Consider the following 21,981-nt stretch of genomic DNA (forward strand, 5'->3'; position numbering starts at 1 on the left):
CTGCCTTCCTTACCACCGACTCTACCTGCAATTAACCTTTAGGGTGTTCTGCAAAAGGATTCCAAAGTCCCTTTGCATGTCAGATTTTTGGATCTTCTCCCTGTTTGGAAAGTAGTCTGCTTGTTTATTTCTTATACCAAACTGCATGGCCATGCATTTTCCAGCATTGTACTTCATTTGTCACTTTCTTGACAATCCTCCTATTCTGTCTAAATCCTTCTGCAGCTTACCTGCTTCCTCAACATTACCAGCCTCTCCACCAATCTGTGTATCATCTGCAACCTTGGCAACAAAGCCATCTATTCCATCAACTAAATCATTGATATATAGCTTAAAAAGATATGGTCATAACACCGACCTCTCTGGAACACCACTAGTCGCTGGTAGCCAACCAGAAAAGGATTATTTTATTCCCACTTGATGCCTCCTACCAATCAGCCAATGCTCTAACCATTCTAGTAATTTTTGTGTAATACCATGGGCACTTAACTTGGTAAACAGCCTCATCTGGTGCACCTTGTCAAAGGCCTTCTTAAAGTCCAAATGTACAACATCCACTGGATCCCCTGTATCTATCCTACTTGTAATCTCCTCAAAGAATTCCAACAGGTTCGTCAGGCAGGATTTCCCCTTAAGGAAACCATGCTGACTTTAATCTATCTTGTCCTGTATCATCAAGTACTCCATCAACTCATCCTTAACAATTGACAGCAACATCTTCCCAACCAGTAAGGTCAGGCTAACCGGTCTATAATTTCCTTTCTACTGCCTCCCTCCTTTCTTAAAGAGTGGAGTGACATCTGCAATTTTTCAGTTGTCTGGAATCATGCCAGAGTCCAATGAGTTCTAAAAGATCATTACAAAATGCCTCCACAATCTTTACCGCTGCCTCTTTCAGAATCCTAGTGTGCAGTTAGTTCATCTAGTCCGGTGACTTATGCACCTTCAGATCTTTCAGCTTTTTAAGCACCTGCTTCCTTGTAATGGTAATTGCACCCACTTCTCTTCCTTCACACCCTTCAACACTTGGCTGACTGCTGGTCTCTTCCACAGTGTGGACTGATGCAAAATACTCATTTTGTTATTAGACCCCGTTACTATTTCTCCAACCCCATTCTCTAATGGTTCTATTTCTATTCTCATTTCTCCTTTACTTCCTTGTACACTTGAAAATGTTTTTTTGGTTCACCTTGATATTGTTTGCTAGCTTGCTTTCATATTTCATCTTTTCCCTCCTAATGATTCTTTTCATTGTTTCTGTAGGTTTTTAAAAGCTCCCCAATCTGCAATCTCCCCACTACTTTTTGCTTTGTTGTGTGCTCTGTCTTTTGCTTTTACGTTAGCTTTGATTTCCCTTGTCAGCCACGGTTGTACTACTTTGTCATTTGAGTATTTCTTTGTGTTTGGAATCCATCTATCCTGAACCTTCCTCACTTTTCCTAGAAACACAAGTCATTGCTGCTTTGCTGTCATCCCTGCTAGCATCTCCTTCCAATTTACTTTGGCCAACTCGTCTCTCGTACCACTGTAATTTCCTTTTCTCTAATGAATACTGCTATGTCAGACTTTACTTTCTCCCTATGAAATTTCAACTTTAACTCAATCATATTGTAATCACTGCCACCTAAGGTATCCTTTACCGTAAACTCCCTAATTGTCTCTGGTTCATTACATAACACCCGGTCCAGTATAGCTGATTCCTAGTAGGCTCAACGACAAACTGCTCTAAAAAGCTATCTCATAGGCATTCAAAACATTTACAACCCTGAGATTCATAACCAACCTGATTTTCCCAATCAACCCGCATGTTAAAATCTCCCATGACTATCATAACATTGCCCTTTTGACATGCCTTTTCTATGTCTCATTGTATTCTAAAGTCCACATCCTAGCTATTGTTTGGAAGCCTGTATATAACTGCCATGCACTTTTACCCTTGCAATTACTTAACTCAACTTACAAGGATTCAACACCTTCCAATTCTATGTCACATATTTCTACAGATTTGATGCCAATCTTTATCAGCAGAGCCATGCCACCCCCTCTGCCTACCATCCTATCCCTCCAATACAATGGGTAATCTTGGATATTCAGCTCCCAACTACAACCATTCTTCAGCCAAATTCAGTTATGGTCACAATGTCATACCTGACAATCTGTAAAAGTGCAACAAGATTATCCACCTTATGCTTCATGCATTGAGATATAACACTTTGAGTACTGTATTTGCTACCCTTTTTGATTCTGTGTCCTGAATACACTGATTCTCAACCTTCAGGATGCAATTTTGTGCTGTCATCTGCCTGCCATTCCCAACAGTCTGACTGCACACTATCTTTGTATTTTTATCATCCATCCTATCCTGAGTTCCTTCACCCCGGTTCCCATCCCCCTGCCAAATTTGTTTAAACCTTCCCCAACAGCTCTAACAAACCTGCCCATGAGAATATTGGTCCCCCTCAGATTTAGGTGCAACCTACCCCTTTTGTACAGGTCATACCTTCCCAGGAAGAGGTCCCAATGATCCAAGAACCTGAAGCCCTGTCCTCTGCACCAGCTTCTCAGCCAATGATTTATCAGCCAAATCATCCTGTTTCTAACCTCAATGGCATGCAGCACAGGTAGCAATCCAGAAATTACTACCCTGGAGATCCTGCTTCTCAGCTTTCTGTCTAGCTCTCTAAATTCTCTCTTCAGGAACTCTTTGCTTTTCCTTCCTATGCCATTGGTACAAATATGTACCAGGACATCTGTCTGCTCTCCCACCCCCTCCAAGATGTTGTGGATGTGATCCAAGATGGTCCTGACCCTGACACCTGGGAGGTAGCATACCATCTGGGTGTCCCATTCAAGTCCACAGAATCTTCTATCTGTTCCTCTGACTACTGAGTCTCCTATCACTTCCACTCCCCTCTTCTCCCTCTTTCAGTTCTGCACCACAGACCCATGCTCAGTGCCAGTAACCTGGTCTCCATGGCATTCCCCTGGGAGATCATCCCCAACAAAAGTATCCAAAATGGTATATTTATTATTGAGGGGAATGCCATAGGGGTGCTCTGTGCAAACTGTCTATGCACTGTCCCATTCCTTCTCCAAACAGGAGAATCCTGTCTCAGCTTTAGATGTGGATCCCAAGTCGACCTCTACAGCTGCTTGAGGACTCACCAATAGAAGCCCATTAGGAGAAAGTTATACTCAAAAGTGATCACAAAGGAAAGGAATGACTGTACTGTCATGATTCATGTTCTGTACTCTATAGCTAAGAATTGATTCCCAGAGCTCAGCTACATATACTGTGGAAAGAGAAACTAAGAATTAATGTTCCTTTGTCAGAACCAAATCTCAAAGGTTACTTTTATTTTTCTCTCTCCACAGATGCTACTTGACCTACTATCTTCAGTGTTTTCTGTTCTATTTCAGATTTCCACAACTTGAATTGTTTATATATGCATGGACTTGAATTGCACACATCGATGAGGCTTACTGACACAGAGTGAACCTATTTGGCCCACTGAGGGCATGGAGGTTGCAGCCCAATGTCTGCAAGCTGGAGTCCACAGGCTGGAGGTCTGGCCTGGGGTTAAAGGACTGTGTATGCGTATGGGTGGGAGGACAGTATAGGGCTTCTTTTGCTGTGGTTGCGTTCAATATTGTGTTGTTCTACTGAGGATTATGGGCATTTTATGTTGGCTCCAGAATGTGTGGCCAATACACCTTTGGGTGTATTGGTTGTTATCGCGAATGACACATTTCACCTTGCTTCGATATATACGTGATAAATAAATTTGAATCTTGAATCTTGGCAGCACTTCATAGACAAATCCATGGCAATCCCCTGGTCTTTCCCTATAGCCCTAAATATTCTTTTGACAGCTAATAAAGTTCAAAGACAGCTTTGAACGCATTAGATCCATGAAATTAAGCAGCGATACATTAGTACAAGGACATGATATAATTAGAAAAAGCAGAGTAATTTATTACATGATGGAGTGGAAGTATGCATTTTGCAACGGCTTTTAATGTTTAAATAACTGAAGAACGGTCTTTGCATAGAAGTCAGCTTTAATCTCCTTTACATTTGTTAAACCGATGCCATTTCAGCAGAGAGATTCAGAAAGTTGTGGATGTTTGCACCCTCTGCTGGATTCCATGAGGAGTCCATTACACAGTTCACGTCTCCTGGTATTGTGGTCAGGCTAAGTGGATGGTAGCAACACATATAAAATGCTGGTGGAACGCAGCAGGTCAGGCAGCATCTATAGGGAGAAGCGCTGTCAATGTTTCGGGCCAAGACCTTTGTGGTAGAGTGCTTTTTTATACACGACACCTGGATCTCTGCTGCGACAAGTGGGTCAAAGCTACCAGATCTTAATGGATTCCAAGAATATTCAGCATGGAAGTTCATCATGTGGCCCATCATATCTGTTAACCTGATAACCGATTAACTACTCATTTCTCCTGTTCCCTGTCTCCAAGTTTCTCAAGCCCTGACCTTGGCTTCCCAGTCCCCAGTCCCAGCTCCTCAATCCTTTCTCTTCAATCCTCATCCCCCATCTTCCCAATCCTTCACTCACATTTTGTCGCCCCACAGCTTCCCAGTCCTTTGCCTCAAACCTTTAACTCCAGCATCCCTATTTCTAGCCCTGGCTCACCAGCCTCCCCTCTGTGTATACTCACTGCTGCCTCAGGATAGCAGCCAACATAGTTAAATATTCCCCTCCCACTCCAGTCATTCTCTCTTCTCCTCCCTCTAATTGGGGAGCAGATTGAAAAAACTGAGAAGATGTACCACTAGGTTCAAAGAAAGATTCTATCCCACTGATTTATGACTCTTGAACAAGCCTCTTACATAGAAAGTACAAAAACAATTGTATGGGCCCTTTGGTCCACAATTTTGTGCCAAACTCCTAACCTAGTCAAAATCAAACTAACCTTCCCTTCCGACATAGCCCTTATCCATGTGATAAACATGAACTCTTGATCCCTCAGTCTACATTGTTGTGACCTTTGCTCATAATTTGCCTATCTGCATTGAACTTTCTCTGTAGTGGTAACTCCATGTTCTGCATGTATAATTGTTTTTCATTTTCTATAGTCTTGGTGTATTTATGTATGGAGCATGCAACAGCAGCTTTCATGGACAATAATAAATCATTGACCAGTTGATACGTTGGAAAATCCATACCGGAGGGCATGGAAAGAGCTACTTTTTAATCAGGCTGGCATTCAAGATTTTTAAAAGAGAGTTTCACAGAAGTTTTTTTTTCTGATTTGAGGACAACCGAACAGCAAGTGGCAGTGCGTAAAAAGAACCAGGTCCGTGTTCAAGATTTAAAAAGCAGAGCTGAGGTGGACAATCCATACCACAGCTGCATAAAAAGGGCTGCTTTTCAATTAGGGCAGTAATCAGACAGAGTTCCCCAGCAGTTCTTCTGAGTCAAGGAGTGACCAAGTAGCAAGAGGGATTCATTGGAAAGGCCCAGTTACTGTAAGCAGAGTGGCCATTCCTTTAGAGTGTGCTGATCTTCAGAGTGGCTTTGGCTCATTAGGCTTGGGTGAGGAACATTGTTTTGGAAGTCACTCCCTCTGTGTTCTTATTTGTTCAATCCTCATTGATTACTGCATTAGTGAGAATAGCTCCAGGGTCAGTGTTTTGTACTGTGTGTGGGATGTGGTAAGTCCAGGAGATGTCCAGTCTCCCAGATAAACACACCTGCACCAGGTGCACCGAGCTGCAGCTCCTGAGAGGAACTGGGACTGCAGCTCGATGACCTTCAACTCATACAGGAAGTGATAGACAGGAGCTACAGGGAGGTAGTCACCCCTAGCATGCTGGAAACAGGTATCAGGATGACTGTGAGGACAAAGAGAGGAAATGCACAGCCATTGCAGAGTACACCTGTGGCTGTTCTCCTCAATAATGAACCTATAGATACAATTCAGTGGGATGATCTACCAGGGGAAGCCACAGTCTCTGGCACTGAGTCTGATGCTGTGGCTCAGAAGAGCAGAGAGGTGACAAGGACTGCAGTGTTGATAGGAGATTCCCTAGACAAAGGAACAGAGTCAAAATTCTGTGGGTGCAGTAGAGAAACCAGGATGCCTCCCTGGTGCCAGGACCAGGGATATCTCAGATTGGCGCCATGACATTCTCAAGGGTGAGGGTGAGCAGCCAGAAGTCTTGGGACATACTGGCACCAGTGACGTGGGTAGACAAGGTGAGGAGGTCCTGAAGAGAGATTTTAGGAAGCTAGGTAGAAAGCTGAGAAACGGGATTTCCAATGTAGTAATCTCTGGATTGCTGCCTGTGCCAAATGCCAGTGAGGGTAAGAATAGGATGATTTTGCAGGTGAATGTGCAGCTGAGGAACAGGTGCAGGGGCAGGGGTTTAGATATATGGATCATTGGGATCTCCTCTAAGGAAACTATGACCTGTACAAGAGGTACAGGTTACACCTGTACCCAAAGGGTTCCAACAACTTTGTGGACAGGTTGGCTAGAATTGTCTGGGTGGGTTTAAACTAATTTGGCAGGGGAATGGGAACCAGAGTAATAGTGTTGAAGATGAGGTAGTTAGTTTACAACCAGAGGCAATGAGTAGTGAGAATCATAGAGAGATGATAGAGCAGAATTGCAGTCAACAGGATGAGTTGCAATGTAAAACATGGACAAAATCGAAAAAGTCGAATACAGGACTGAAGGTGCTATATTTGAATGTGTGCAGTATAGGTCATAAGGTGGATGAACTTCCAGCACAGTTACAGATTGGAAAGTATGATGTTGTGGGCATCACTGAATGATGGCTGAAAGAATATTATAACTGGGAGCTTAATGTCCAAGGATACACATTGTATCAAAAGGACAGGCAGGAAGGCAGAGGGGGTGGCGTGACCGTTGATAAAAAATGAAATCAAATCATCAGAAAGAAGTGACATAGGACGGAAAGGTGTTGAATAGTTGTGGGTAAAGCTAAGGAACGGAATGGGTAAAAAGACCCTGATGCGAGCTACATACAGATACCCACACAGTAGTAAGGATGTGTTCTACAAGTTACAACAAGAGATAGAAAATGCATCCCAAAAGGGCAATGTTACAATAGTCATGGAGGATTTCAATATGCAGGTAGATTAGGAAAATTAGGTTGTTGCAGGATTCCAAGAGGGGGAATTTCTAGAATACCTACAAGATGGCTTTTTAAAGCAGCTCGTGGTTGAGTCCACTAGAGGATCAGTTATTTTAGACTGGGTATTATGCAATATACCAGAATTGATGAGAGAGCATAATGTAAAAGAACCCTGAGGGGAAAGTGATCATAATATGATTGAATTCACCCTGATATTTGAGAAGGAGAAGCTAAAGTCAGATGTATCAGTGTTACAGTGGAGTAAAGGGACCTACAGAGGCATGAAAGAAGAGTTGGCCAGAATTGATTGGAAAAGAACACTGGCAGGGATGAAAACAGAGCAGCAATGGCTGGAATTTCTGGAAGCAATTCAGAAGGCACAGGATATATAAATCCCAAAGAAGAAGTATTCTAAAGGAAAGATGACACAATAATTCCAAACAGAGGAAGTCAAAGCCAACATAAAAGAGGACATATTTAAAGAGCAAAAATTAATGGGAAGTTAAGGGAATGGGAAGCTCTTAAATATCAACAGAAGGCAACCAAAAAATGTGTTAAGAAGGTAAAGACGGAATATGAAAGTAAGCTAGCCAATAATATTGAAGAGGATACCAAAGTTTCTTCAGATACAAGAGTGTATAAGAGAGGCAAGAGTGGATATTGGACCACTGGAAAACGATGCTGGAGAGGTAGTAATGGGGGACAACAAAACGGCGGATGAACTGATTAAGTGTTTGGCACCAGTCTTCACTGTGGAAGACACCAACAGTATGGTGGAAGTTTCAGGTATCAGGGGTCATGAAGTGTGCAGTTGCCATAGAGAGAAGATTCTTGGGAAAATAAAGGGTGTGGAGGTAGATAAGCCACCTGGTCCAGATGGGGTACACCCCAAGAAAGGTGACTGAAGAGATTGTGGAGGCATTTACAAATGTCACTCCACTCTTCAAGAAAAGAGAGAGGTGAAAGAAAGGAAAATATATGCCTGTTACTCTGACCTCAGTGGTTGGGAAGATGTTGGAGTCGATTGTTAAGGATGATACTTGGAGGAACGTGATAAAATAGACCATAGTTACCATGGTTTCCCCAAGGGTAAATCTTCCCTAGCAAATCTGTTGGATTTCTTTGAAGAAATAGCAAGCAGGATAGACAAAGGCGAGTCAGTTGATGCTGTGTACTTGGATTTTCTGAAGGCCTTTGACAAGGTGCCACACATGAGGCTGCTTAACAAGCTTTGAATCCATGGTTTACAGGAAAGATAATGCAATGGCTGATTGGCAGGAGGCAAAGAGTGGGAGTAAAAGGAGACTTTTCTGGTTGACTGTCGATAACTAGTGGTGATTGGTGGGTTCTGTGTTGGGACCAATTGGTTTTGTTTATATGTCAATGATCTGGATCTGGAATCAATGGCTTTATTGCAAAGCTTGCAGACAATACAAAGGTAGGGGCAGATAGTTTTGAGGAAATAGTGCCAAGATGAAGAGCAGTGGGAACAGATGAATGGATAAGTAGTCATGTAAGGACCAATCTCTGTGGAAAGCAGAAAATGGAGAGAGAGAAAGATGTGCTTGGTGCTGGGGATCCCCTTGAAGATGGCAGATCTCCCTCCCCACTGATCTCCCTCCTGGTACTTAGCCTTGCAAGTTGAACTACTGTTACACCTGCCCCCTATACCACCTACAGTATACCTCCTCCCTCACTATCTTTCAAGGCCCCAAACGGTTCTTCCAGGTGAGGCAACACTTCACCTCTGAGTCTATTGGGATCATCTACTGTGGCCGGTGCTTCTGGTGTGGCCTCCTGTATATCGATGAGACCCAACGGAGATTGGGAGACCGCTTCACTGAGCACCTACACCCCATCCACTAGAAAAAGCGAGATCTCCCAATGGCTACCCATTTCAATTCTTCCCATTCCCATTCCAACATGCCAATCCATGCCTTGTCTATTACCACAATGAAGCCACACTCAGGTTGGGGGAGGAACAGTTTACATTCCATTTGGGTACCCTCCAACCTGATGGCATGAATATAAATTTCTCAAACTTTTGGTAATTGACCCCCAACCCCACTCCCCTTCACCTTTCCCCATTCCCATTTCCCTCTCCCACCTTATCTCCTTACCTGCCTATCACCTCGCTCTGGCGCAACTCCCCCTCCCTTTCTTTATGGCCTCTGTCCTCTCCTATCAGATTCGCCCTTCTCCAGCCTTTTATCTCTTTCACCGATCAACTTCGCAGCTCTTTAGAATCAGAATCAGAATCATGATTATTATCGCCAGCATGTTAATTTAGCAGCAGCAGTTCAATGCAATACATCATATAGAAGATAAAAAAATAATGATGATAAATAAAATAAAAATAATAATAATAAATTAACAAGTAAATCAGTTACATATATTGAATAGATTTTAAAAAACATGCAAAAACAGAAATGCTGTGTATTAAAACAAGTGAGGTAGTGTCCAAAGCTTCAATGTCCATTTAGGAATCAGACGGCAGAGGGGAAGAAGCTGTCTCTGAATCACTGAGTGTGTGCCTTCAGGCTTGTGTACTTCCTATCTGATGGTAACAGCAAGAAAAGAGCACGCTCTGGGTATTGGAGGTCCTTAATAATGGATACTGCCTTTCTGAGACACCACTCCCTAAAGGTGTTCTGGGTACTTTGTAGGCTATTACCCAAGATGGAGCTGACTAGATTTACAACTTTCTGCAGTTTGTTTTGGTCCTGTGCAGTAGCCCCTCCATACCAGACAGTGATGCAGCCTGTCAGAATGCTCACCACGGTACAACTATAGAAGTTTTTGAGTGTATTTGTTGACATGCCAAATCTCTTCAAACTCCTAATAAAGTATAGCCACTGTCTTGCCTTCTTTATAGCTGCATCGATTTGTTGGGAACCTGGTTAGGTCCTCAGAGCTCTTGACACACAGGAACTTGAAGCTGCTCACTCTCTCCACTTCTGATCCCTCTATGAGGATTGGTATGTGATTCTTCATCTTACCCTTCCTGAAGTCCACAATCAGCTCTTTTGTCTTGCTGATGTTGGGTACCAGATTGTTGCTGTGGCACCACTCCACTAGTTGGCATATCTCATTCCTGTACGCCCTCTCGTCACCACCTGAGATCCTACCAGCAATAGTTGTATTGTCAGCAAACTTATAGATAGATTTCCCCTCTCCCAGTTTCACCAATAACCTACTACTTTGTATTTCCTCTTCCCCTCCCCTCACCTTCATACTCTGACTTCTCATCTCTTTTTGCCAGTCCTGATGAAGGGTCTAGGCCTGAAATGTTGACTGTCTACTTTTTTCCATGGATGCTGCCTGGCCAGCTGAGTTCCTCCAGCATTGCAGTTCTGTGCTTGAACTTCCAGCATCTGCAGATTTTCTCACATTTGTGACTGAACATTACTGCAAGTTTAACGTTTACGGTGACATTCTTCAGCAAATACTATCCACTCGATGCTGGGTGATTGCCCTGCATAAAAGTCCATATCATTGAAGGGAAACAGAGACATTGGAAGAGAGTGTAAAAATAATGCACAAGAATAAAATGTTGAGGGTGAATAATCAGATTTGACCTTTTGTGAACATTCTTAAATCAGGGAGACTGTAGGATGATCATAACACAGATATGCAACTGCCAACAGGTCAATCGAACCATCATTACTTCTTCACTGCTGGATCTAAACCTGAAAACTCTACTCCAGCAGTACAATGGGGCTATCCTCACCAGAAGGACAGCAGCAGATCAAGAGGACCAGCATCCTGAGGGTGAATAGTGATAGGCTGGTGTGTGTCACATTACACAATTGAATGAATCGCTGAAAGGTTCTCAAAGCATAATTACACTTCTGTGGAAAAAAAACCCAGAGGCCACTATTATAATGATGTCAGCAGGAAATCAAAAGGGAAATTCAAAAGAAACCCAGTTAGCGCTGAAGGTGTGAAACTTGCTGCCACAGAGATCAATTTGAGACAAATAATGGAGTCTATTTTAAGGCAAGTGTAGGTGGCATGTGAGAAGAAAGGGAATGGAGGTGGTGCTAATGCTAATAACCATATAACCATATAACAATCACAGCACGGAAACAGGCCATCTTGGCCCTCCTAGTCCGTGCCGAACTCTTCATCTCACCTAGTCCCACCTACCCGCACTCAGCCCATAACCCTCCACTCCTTTCCTGTCCATATACCTATCCAATTCTACCTTCAATGACACAACTGAACTGGCCTCTACTACTTCTACAGGAAGCTCATTCCACACAGCTATCACTCTCTGAGTAAAGAAATACCCCCTCGTGTTTCCCTTAAACTTCTGCCCCCTAACTCTCAAATCATGTCCTCTAGTTTGAATCTCCCCTACTCTCAATGGAAACAGCCTGTTCACGTCAACTCTATCTATCCCTCTCAAAATTTTAAATACCTCGATCAAATCCCCCCTCAACCTTCTACACTCCAATGAATAGAGACCTAACTTGTTCAACCTTTCTCTGTAACTTAATTGCTGAAACCCAGGTAACATCCTAGTAAATCGTCTCTGCACTCTCTCTAATTTATTGATATCTTTCCTATAATTCGGTGACCAGAACTGCACACAATATTCCAAATTTGGCCTTACCAATGCCTTGTACAACTTTAGCATTACATCCCAACTTCTGTACTCAATGCTTTGATTTATAAAGGCCAGCGTTCTAAAAGCCCTCTTCACCACCCTATCTACATGAGACTCCACTTTCAGGGAACTATGCACAGTTATTCCTAGATCTCTCTGTTCCTCTGCATTCCTCAATGCCCTACCATTTACTCTGTATGTTCTATTTGGATTATTCCTGCCAAAATGTAGAACCTCACACTTCTCAGCATTAAACTCCATCTGCCAACGTTCAGCCCATTCTTCTAACCGGCATAAATCTCCCTGCAAGCTTTGAAAATCCACCTCATTATCCACAACACCTCTTACCTTAGTATCATCGGCATACTTACTAATCCAATTTATCACCCCATCATCCAGATCATTTATGTATATTACAAACAACATTGGGCCCAAAACAGATCCCTGAGGCACCCCGCTAGTCACCGGCCTCCATCCCGATAAACAATTATCCACCACTACTCTCTGGCATCTCCCATCTAGCCACTGTTGAATCCATTTTATTACTCCAGCATTAATACCTAACGACTGAACCTTCTTAACTAACCTTCCATGTGGAACTTTGTCAAAGGCTTTGCTGAAGTCCATATAGACTACATCCACTGCCTTACCCTCGTCAACATTCCTCGTAACTTCTTCAAAAAATTCAATAAGGTTTGTCAAACATGACCTTCCACGCACAAATCCATGCTGGCTACTTCTAATCAGATCCCGTCTATCCAGATAATTATAAATACTATCTCTAAGAATACTTTCCATCAATTTACCCACCACTGATGTCAAACTGACAGGTCTATAATTGCTAGGCTTCCTTCTAGAACCCTTTTTAAACAATGGAACCACATGAGCAATACGCCAATCCTCCGGCACAATCCCCGTTTCTAATGACATATTAAAGATCTCCGTCAGAGCCACTGCTATTTCTACACAAACTTCCCTCAAGGTCCTGGGGAATATCCTGTCAGGACCTGGAGATTTATCCACTTTTAAATTTCTTAAAAGCGCCAGTACCTCCACCTTTTTAATTGTCATAGGTTCCATAACTTCCTTACTTGTTTCCCACACCTTAGACAATTCAATATCCTTCTCCTTAGTGAATACCGAAGAGAAGAAATCATTCAAAATCTCTCCCATCTCCTTCGGTTCCACACATAGCTGACCACTCTGATTCTCTAAGGGGCCAATTTTATCCCTCACTATCCTCTTGCTTTTAATATAACTGTAGAAACCTTTCGGATTTACTTTCACCTTATTTGCCAAACCAACCTCGTATCTTCTTTTAGCTTTTCTAATCTCTTTCTTAAGATTCCTTTTACATTCTTTATATTCCTCGAGCAATTCCTTTACTCCATGCTGCCTATATCTATTGTAGACATCCCTCTTTTTCTGAACCAAATTTCTAATATCCCTTGAAAACCATGGTGCTCTCAAACCTTTAACCTTTCCTTTCACCCTAACAGGAACATAAAGATTCTGTACCCTCATAATTTCACCCTTAAATGACCTCCATTTCTCTATTACATCCTTCCCATAAAACAACTTGACCCAATCCACTCTCTCTAAATCCCTTCGCATCCCCTCAAAGTTAACCTTTCTCCAATCAAAAATCTCAACTCTAGGTCCAGTCCTGTCCTTCTCCATAATTATATTGAAGCTAATGCTATTGTGATCACTGGACCCGAAGTGCTCCCCAACACATACATCTGTCAGCTGACCTATCGCATTCCCTAACAGGAGATCCAACACTGCCCCATCTCTAGTCGGTACTTCTATGTATTGTTGCAAAAAACTATCCTACACACATTTCACAAACTCTAAACCATCCAGCCCTTTTACAGAATGAGCTTCCCAGTCTACGTGTGGAAAATTAAAATCTCCCACAATCACCACCTTGTGTTTAATACAAATATCTGCTATCTCCTTACACATTTGCTCTTCCAACTCACGCGCCCCATTAGGTGGCCTATAATACACTCCTATCAGTGTTACTGCACCTTTCCCATTCTTCAATTCCACCCAAATGGCCTCCCTAGAGGAGCTCTCTAATCTATCCTTCCAAAGCACCGCCATAAGATTTTCTCGGACAAGCAATGCAACACCTCCTCCTCTGGCCCCTCCTACTCTATCTCACCTGAAGCAACTAAATCCAGGAATATTTAGTTGCCAATCACACCCTTCCTGCAACCATGTTTCACTAATAGCTACAACATCATAATTCCAGGTATCAATCCACGCTTTAAGCTCATCCACCTTTCTTACAATGCTCCTAGCATTAAAATAGATACATTTAAGATACTCTCCATCTCCTCCTCTCTTTCCATCCCTAACAATGCATTCAAATTTATTATCCTTTTCTTTCTTCTCCCCTACATCTTCGGGCTGAGCGCATCCCTTCTCCATCACCTGCCTCATGATGAGGATTCATGTGGAATATCACTGCTGTCAGAATACAGGGTCTGCATTAATTGATACCTGCAGTTGATTTGATCTTCAGTGTATGAAAGCAGAAACTCACAGCAAAGAGTCAAGAGGTCCTGCTTTATTTCACCATTTCCCCCCATCTGAGTCTAAGCTCACAATGGTTCACCCTCTTCCTGCCAACAGTCTCATTAATTCCAAACCTGTTCAATTGGGTCTGAAACTAGGTTCCTTTCAATGCTGAGTAACACACACACACACACACACACACAAAATGTTGCAGGAACTCAACAGGTCAGACAGCATCTATGGAGACTAATAAGTCAATGCTTAGGGCCGAGGCCCTTCATTTTCCTTTTAGTCCTTTCAGGTGAAAACCGTTTACATTATTCAACTAAACTTAGATCAAGTTAGTTCCTCTGATAGTTAAACTTAATTATGGATTCTTCAATGTGGAATTATGATGAGTTCTACTTTTAGTCTAAAGAAAAGACAGCCTTATCATTTAATTACGTCCATCCATTTGACAGTTTCCCACCTATGGAAACATCTTCACAACTTCTCTGTCATTACCCCACAGGATCTTGTATGTTTCAATAACACATACCATGGAACAATACAGCACAGTCCAGATCCTTCAACCTATGATGTTGTGATAACCTTTTAACCTACTCTAAAGTCAATCATAACCCTTCTCTCCCACATAGCCCTCCATTTTTTTGTTCCATCACGTGTGTATCTAAGTTTCTTAAATGTTCCTAATGAATCTACCTTTACCACCACTCCTGGCAACATGTTTCATGCACCTACCACTCTCTGTGAACATTCCCTCTGTACTTTCCCCTCTATGGTTTCCTCAATATTTCCCCCCTCATTCTTCTCAACTCCAAAGAACAAGGAGCCAGCCTGTTTAGCCTCCATTGATAAGCTAGCCCTCTCATCCCAGGAAGTAAAGATCTGGATCTGTGGAGTATCTACTGCCAATCCCCAGCAGTACCTACACTCATTAAACCAGCCAGGGTACATCTCGTAGCCCCACATCTCAATACTGAGTAGTCACACTGCTCATCTGTGTCCAGCTAATACCAGCAACTTCCCCCTCCCCCCCCACCCCCACTGAAATCTGTTCTCGCCTGGTACTCCTCCATATACAATTCTGGAATGATTGTTTCATTCCTACAAATGTACTCTGACCGCTAAGTCTGGGACCAGTGCATGCGTCTTTCTGGAGCTGCAAACAATCTTTAAAGAAATGGCTCAGCACTGAAAGGGTACCTTGTAACTGCATTTAGCAGAAAGCAAAGCATTAAAGAGTTTAATTTCTCTGCATCCACAGGAAAAGGGTTTGGAATATGTCAATATTAAATAAACGATTACAACTGTGTGAATTTTAAATCACATTTAGAATCTTCAGATCAGCGATTTTATATCTACAACAATGAGAAGCTGCTTCTTATTTTCTCTTTATTTAGAGTCCTGCACTTCATCCATCATCACTGAGGGAGTTTCTAGGTGTGCTTTTGTCAGTGTCTCTTTTTTAATTTGCTAATTGTCCATAAAATGATTGAGTTGTTATGTCATAGAAGGAAACCATAGACCCACTGAGTCTATGCTGACACTTAATGCACTTCCCAGCTCAGACACGTCCCAGCTGCCCGTTTCAATACTCTTTCCCCTCAACACTCCACAGTATTCAACCTGTCGTGCATATCCAATTCCTATTTGAAGGAACTGATTAACTCAGATTCCATCAACTCTAGCAGTGCTTAGTTCTGAGAAATTGAACCAGACAGAACTGTGCAAAAGTCTTAGGCAGAATATAGCATTAATGTTAATGGCAGTGTGGGGGATCAGAGGGATTTTGAGGTCCGAGTCCATAGGACACTCAAAGCAGCTGCGCAGGTTGACTCTGTGGTTAAGAAGATATACGGTGCATTGGCCTTCATCAACCGTGGGATTCAGTTTAAGAGCTGAGAAGTAATGTTGCAGCTATATAGGACCCTGGTCAGACTCCACTTGGAGTACTGTGCTCAGTTCTGGTCGCCTCACTACAGCAAGGATGTGGAAACCATAGGAAGGGTGCAGAAGAGATTTACAAGGATTGCCTGGATTGAGGAGCATGCCTTATGAAAACAAGTTGAGTGAACTCGGCCTTTTCTCTTCAGAGCGACGGAGGACAAGAGGTGACCTGATAGAGGTGTATAAGGTAGTGAGAGGCATTGATCGTGTGGATAGTCAGAAGCTTTTTCCCAGGGCTGAAATAGCTGCCATAAGAGGACACAGGTTTAAGGTGCTTGGAAGTAGGTACAGAGGAGATGTCAGGGTTAAGTTTTTTATTCAGAGAGTAGTGAGTGTGTGGAATGGGCTGCCAGCAGCAGTGGTGGAGGCGGAAATGATAGGGTATTTTAAGAGGCTTCTGGATCGGTACATGGAGCTAAACAAAGTAGATGGCTGTGGGAAACCCTAGGTGATTTCTCAGGTAAGTACATGTTCGGTACAGCATTGTGGGCTGAAAGGCCCACTGTCACCGGCAGTCCATTTCACCCACTCACCACTCTCTGTGTTAAAATCTTACCTGGGAATCTCCTCTGACCTACTCCCCAGCTCCTTAAAACTGTGCCCCCTTATGCTAGCCTTTTCAGCCCTGGAAAAAAACCTCTGACTATCCACATGATCGATGCCTCTCATCATCTTATACACCTCTATCAGGTCACCTCTCATCCTATGTTGCTCCAAGGAGAAAAGGCCAAGTTCATTCAACCTATTCTCATAAGGCATGCTCCCCAATCGAGGCAATATCCTTGTAAATCTCCTTTGTGCCCTTTCTATGATTTCCCCATCTGTCTTGCAGTGAGGAGACCAGAACTGAGCACAGTACTCCAGGTGGGTTCTGACCAGGGTCCTATATAGCTGCAACTTTACCTCTCGGCTCTTTTACATATCCTGTGGGTATCTTGTGACTGTCTTATGACTGTGATGTAATTGAGTATCTGGTGAGCATGATGTAATGGTCTTGTGATGGTGTGGTGATGTAACTTCCCTCCAGTGAGAGGTCATGTGATGGCCTATTCCAACAGCTATATAACGGGAAAGCCTTGCTGTGACGCAGGTCAGTTTGTCGTTTAATTTGTCAGTTACTCTGTTATGCTGCGTATTTGGTTTCATAGCACAGTTTTGTTTTAAAGTGGAGTTTTAATTTCTATCTTAAGTCAAAGGTTATTGACGGCAGTTTCGCCACAATGCAGCCAGTCGGAGAGTGAAGAATTTATCGAGGTGCGGGAACCCTAAGGATCGAGTAAAGTCGGTGTCGTCAGCGGTAATACAGCGTTGACCTTGTAGGATCTTCGCTAAGAAATTAGTAACCTGCATCCGAGATAATCCCTTCAATAAAAATAGAAAGGGTTAGGCGCAGTGTTATTCGCCAAGGGAAAGGTCAGTTCTTTTAAGCCTTTTTTATTTCTTTCACCGTAAATCCTTCGGGCAAGGCATATTTCGGCTGGGATCAGCAGTAACTTCACGTCATTGAGGAATTCATTACTTCAGGAACGTCTCTCCTAATTGACTGTGTAAATCATTTCGACTTTCGCATTTACCACTTTTAAAAACTGTGTTCGCATTTATCACTTTAAGAACTATTTGAGTTGCCGTATAACAGTTAACTTCCAGTTAAGTTAGTTGTTTACTTTTCATTTATATTGAGCAGTGTTTAATAAATGTTCTATTTGTTTATAAAAAACCTGTCTCAATTCTGCATGTACAAACAAGCTGGAGGAACTCAGCAGGTTGGGCAGCATCCATTGAAATGAGCAGTCAATGGTTCGGGCCAAGACCTTTCATCAGGACTGAAGCAGGAGTGGACAGTGGCCCTATAAAGAAGGTGCCAGGTGAAAAACCAATCAGAGGAAAGATCAAAGGGTGGGGGAGGGGAAGCAGGGAGGGGATAGGCAGGAAAGGTGAAAAAGGAATGTAAGGGGAAAGCACTATGGGTAGTAGAAGAAGGCAGAATCATGAGAGAGGTGATAGGCACTGACTCTCATAACTACCACGACTATACCCCTTCCCAACCTGCCAAATGTAAAAATGCTAATCCTTGTTCCCAGTTCCTCTGTCTCTGCTGCAGCTGCTCCAAGGATGAAGCTTTCCATTCCAGGACATCCCAAATGTCCTCTTTCTTTAAGGATCGTGGTTTCCCTTCTGCTGTCATCAATGATGCCCTCACCCACATCTCCTCCATTTCCCGCACTTCGGCCCTCACCCCATCCTTCTGTCACCACAACAGGGATCGTGTCCCCCTTGTCCTCACCTACCACCCCACCAGACACCGGATCCAGCATATTATCCTCCACAACTTCCGCCACCTTCAACAGGACCCCACCACTAAGCACATCTTTCCCTCCCTACCCCCCTCAGCTTTTCACAGGAATCGTTCCCCCTGTGACTGCCTGGTCCACACGTCCCTCCCCACAGATCTTCCACCTGGTGCTTATCCCTGTAAGCACAAGTGCTGCACCTGTCCCTACACCTCCTCTCTTACCACCATTCAGGGCCCCAAACAGTCCTTCCAGGTGAGGCAACACTTCACTTGTGAAGTGTTGGAGTCATCTATTGCATCCGGTGCTCCCGGTGTGGCCTCCTCTACATCGGTGAGACCCGACGCAAATTGGGGGACCGCTTCGTCGAGCACCTCCGCTCCATCTGCCACAACAGACAGGATCTCCGGGTTGCCATTTACTTCAACTCTGCATCACATTCCCATTTGGATATGTCCATAAATGGCCTCCTCTACTGCCATGATGAGGCCAAACTCAGGTTGGAGGAGCAACACCTTGTATACCATCTGGGTAGTCTCCAGCCCCTTGGTATGAACATTGAATTCTCCAACTTCCGGTAATTCCCTCCCTCTCCCTTCCCTCATCCCACTTTCACTCTGCCTCCTCTTCTAGCTGCCTATCACCTCTCTCATGATTCTGCCTTCTTTTACTACCCATAGTGCTTTCCCCTTACATTCCTTCTTCTCCTTCCCTGCCTATCCGCTCCCTGCTTCCCCTCCCCCACCCCTTGATCTTTCCTCTGATTTGTTTTTCACCCACCCCCACCACCTTCTTTATAGAGCTCCTGCCCCCTCCTACTTCAGTCCTGACGAAGGGTCTTGCTCGAAACATTGACTGCTAGTTTCAATGGATGCTGCCCAACCTGCTGAGTTCCTCCAGCTTGTTTGTACATGCAGAATTGAGACAGGTTTTTTTTATAAACAAATAAAACATTTATTAAACACTGCAGCAACTTTGAGCGTCCTATGGACTCGGACTCCAAGATCCCTCTGATCCTCCATACTGCCAAGAGTCTTACCATTAATATATTCTGTCATCATATTTGACCTACCAAAATGAACCACCTCATACTTATCTGGGTTGAATTCCATCTGCTACTCCTCAGCCCAGTTTTGCATCCTATCAATGTCCCACTGTTACCTCTGGCAGCCACAACACCTTCAACCTTTGTGTCTTCAGCAAATTTACTAACACATCCCTCCACTTCCTCATCCAGATCATTTATAAAAATCACCAAGAGTAGGTGTCCCAGAACAGATCCTGAAGGCACACCACTGGTGACTAACCTCCATGCAGAATATGACCCTTCCACAACCGCTCTTTGCCTTCTGTATCCCCTTGGATCCCCTGTCACCTTACTTTCTCAATAAGCCTTGTATGGGGTACCATGTCAAATGCCTCGCTGAAATCCATATACACTACATCTACTGCTCTACCTTCATCAACGTGTTTAGTCAGATCCTCAAAAAATTCAATCAGGCTCATAAGGAACCATCTGCCTTTCACAAAGCCATGCTGTCTATTCCTAATCATATTATGCTTCCCAAATGTTCATAAATCCTGCCTCCCAGGATCTCCTCCATCAACTTACCAACCACTGAAGTAAGACTCACTGGTCTATAATTTCCTGGGCCATCTCTACTCCCTTTTTTGAATAATGGAACAACATCCGTGCCCCTCCAGTTCTCTGGAACCTCTCCCGTCCCCATGGATGATGCCAAGATCATCGCCAGCGGCTCAGCAATCATACTCCTCTCTTTCCTGCCTGTTCACATGAACTGAGTGCCGAAGCTTCAGATCTAATGCAGGCTACTCTGGGGATTTGGATCCGAGGACTCAATTTGGTTTGAAATGCTATTGTTGCTGGCTTCTATTGTTTGCATGATTTTTTTTCTCTCTCTTTCTCTGTGGTCACTGGGGGTTGGTCTCCTTCTTTTAAATTGTGTTCTTTCGGATTCCTTGCTTTGTCATTGCCTGTAAACAGACAAATCTCAAGGTTGTATAATTTATACATTCTTTGATAATAAATGCACTCTGAATCTTTGAATGTCTGTCTAAACACCACTTAAATATTGCTATTGCACCTGATTCTGACACCTCCCCTCCCACCGCAGTACATTTCAGTCACCTACCACCATTTAAAAGTTCCTTTGCAGCTTCCCGCTTCATTTCAAAATTATGTCTTCTAGTATTTGACATTTCAGGATCAGAATCAGAATCAGGTTTACTATCACCAGCATGTCATGAAATTTGTTAACTTAGCAGCAGCAGTTCAATTGAATACACAATATAGAAGAGATGGAAAAAAAATCAATCAATTGATCAATCAATTACAGTATATGTACACTGGAGATTAAAAATAATGCAAAAACAGAAATAATATATATCGAAAAAGTGAGGTAGTGTTCAATGTCCAATTAGGAATTGGATGGCAGAGGGGAAGAAGCTATTCCTGGATTGCTGACTGTGTGCCTTTAGGTTCCTGCCTGATGAGATGATATCCAGTGAGATGTTAATAATGGATGCCCCTAATAATGAACGCTGCCTTTCTGAGACACCACTCCCTGAAGACGTCCTGGGTACTTTGTAGGCAAGTACCCAAGATGGAGCTGACTAAATCTACAACCTTCTGCAGCTTCTTTCGGTCCTGTGCAGTAGCCACCACCACCCCCCCATACCAGACAGTGATGCAGCCTGTCAGAATACTCCCCTTGGTAAATCGATAGAAGTTTTTTTAGTGTATTTCTTGATATACCAAATCAAACTACCAATGAAGTGTAGCCGCTGTCTTGCCTTCTTTATAGCTGCATCGATATTTTGGGACCAGGTTAGGTCCTCAGAGATCCTGACATCAAGGCTCTGGTGATCTATTCCAGATTCTTATTAAGCTCTATCAGTTTGCCCCTCAGCCTTTGAAGCTCCAGAAAAAAAGACAATCTAAGTTTTTAATAGACAATAGGTGCAAAAGTAGACCATTCCGCCCTTCGAGCCTTCGCCGCCATTATGAGATCATGGCTGATCATCTACTATCAATACCCGGTTCCTGCCTTGTCCCCATATCCCTTGATTCCCCTATCCATAACATACCTATCTAGCTCCTTCTTGAAAGCATCCAGAGAATTGGCCTCCACTACCTACCGAGGCAGTGCATTCCAGACCCCCGCAACTCTCTGGGAGAAGAAGTTTTTCCTTAATTCTGTCCTAAATGACCTACCCCTTATTCTCAAACCATGCCCTCTGGTACTGGACTCTCCCAGCATCTGGAATATATTTCCTGCCTCTATCTTGTCCAATCCCTTAATAATCTTATATGTTTCAATCAGATCCCCTCTCAATCTCCTTAATTCCAGCGTGTACAAACCCAGTCTCTCTAACCTCTCTGCGTAAGACAGTCCGGACATCCCAGGAATTAACCTCGTGAATCTACGCTGCACTTCCTCTACAGCCAGGATGTCCTT

This window comes from Hypanus sabinus, chromosome 2 (genome assembly GCF_030144855.1).
Source record: "Hypanus sabinus isolate sHypSab1 chromosome 2, sHypSab1.hap1, whole genome shotgun sequence".
In the NCBI taxonomy this organism is placed as follows: Eukaryota; Metazoa; Chordata; class Chondrichthyes; order Myliobatiformes; family Dasyatidae; genus Hypanus; species Hypanus sabinus.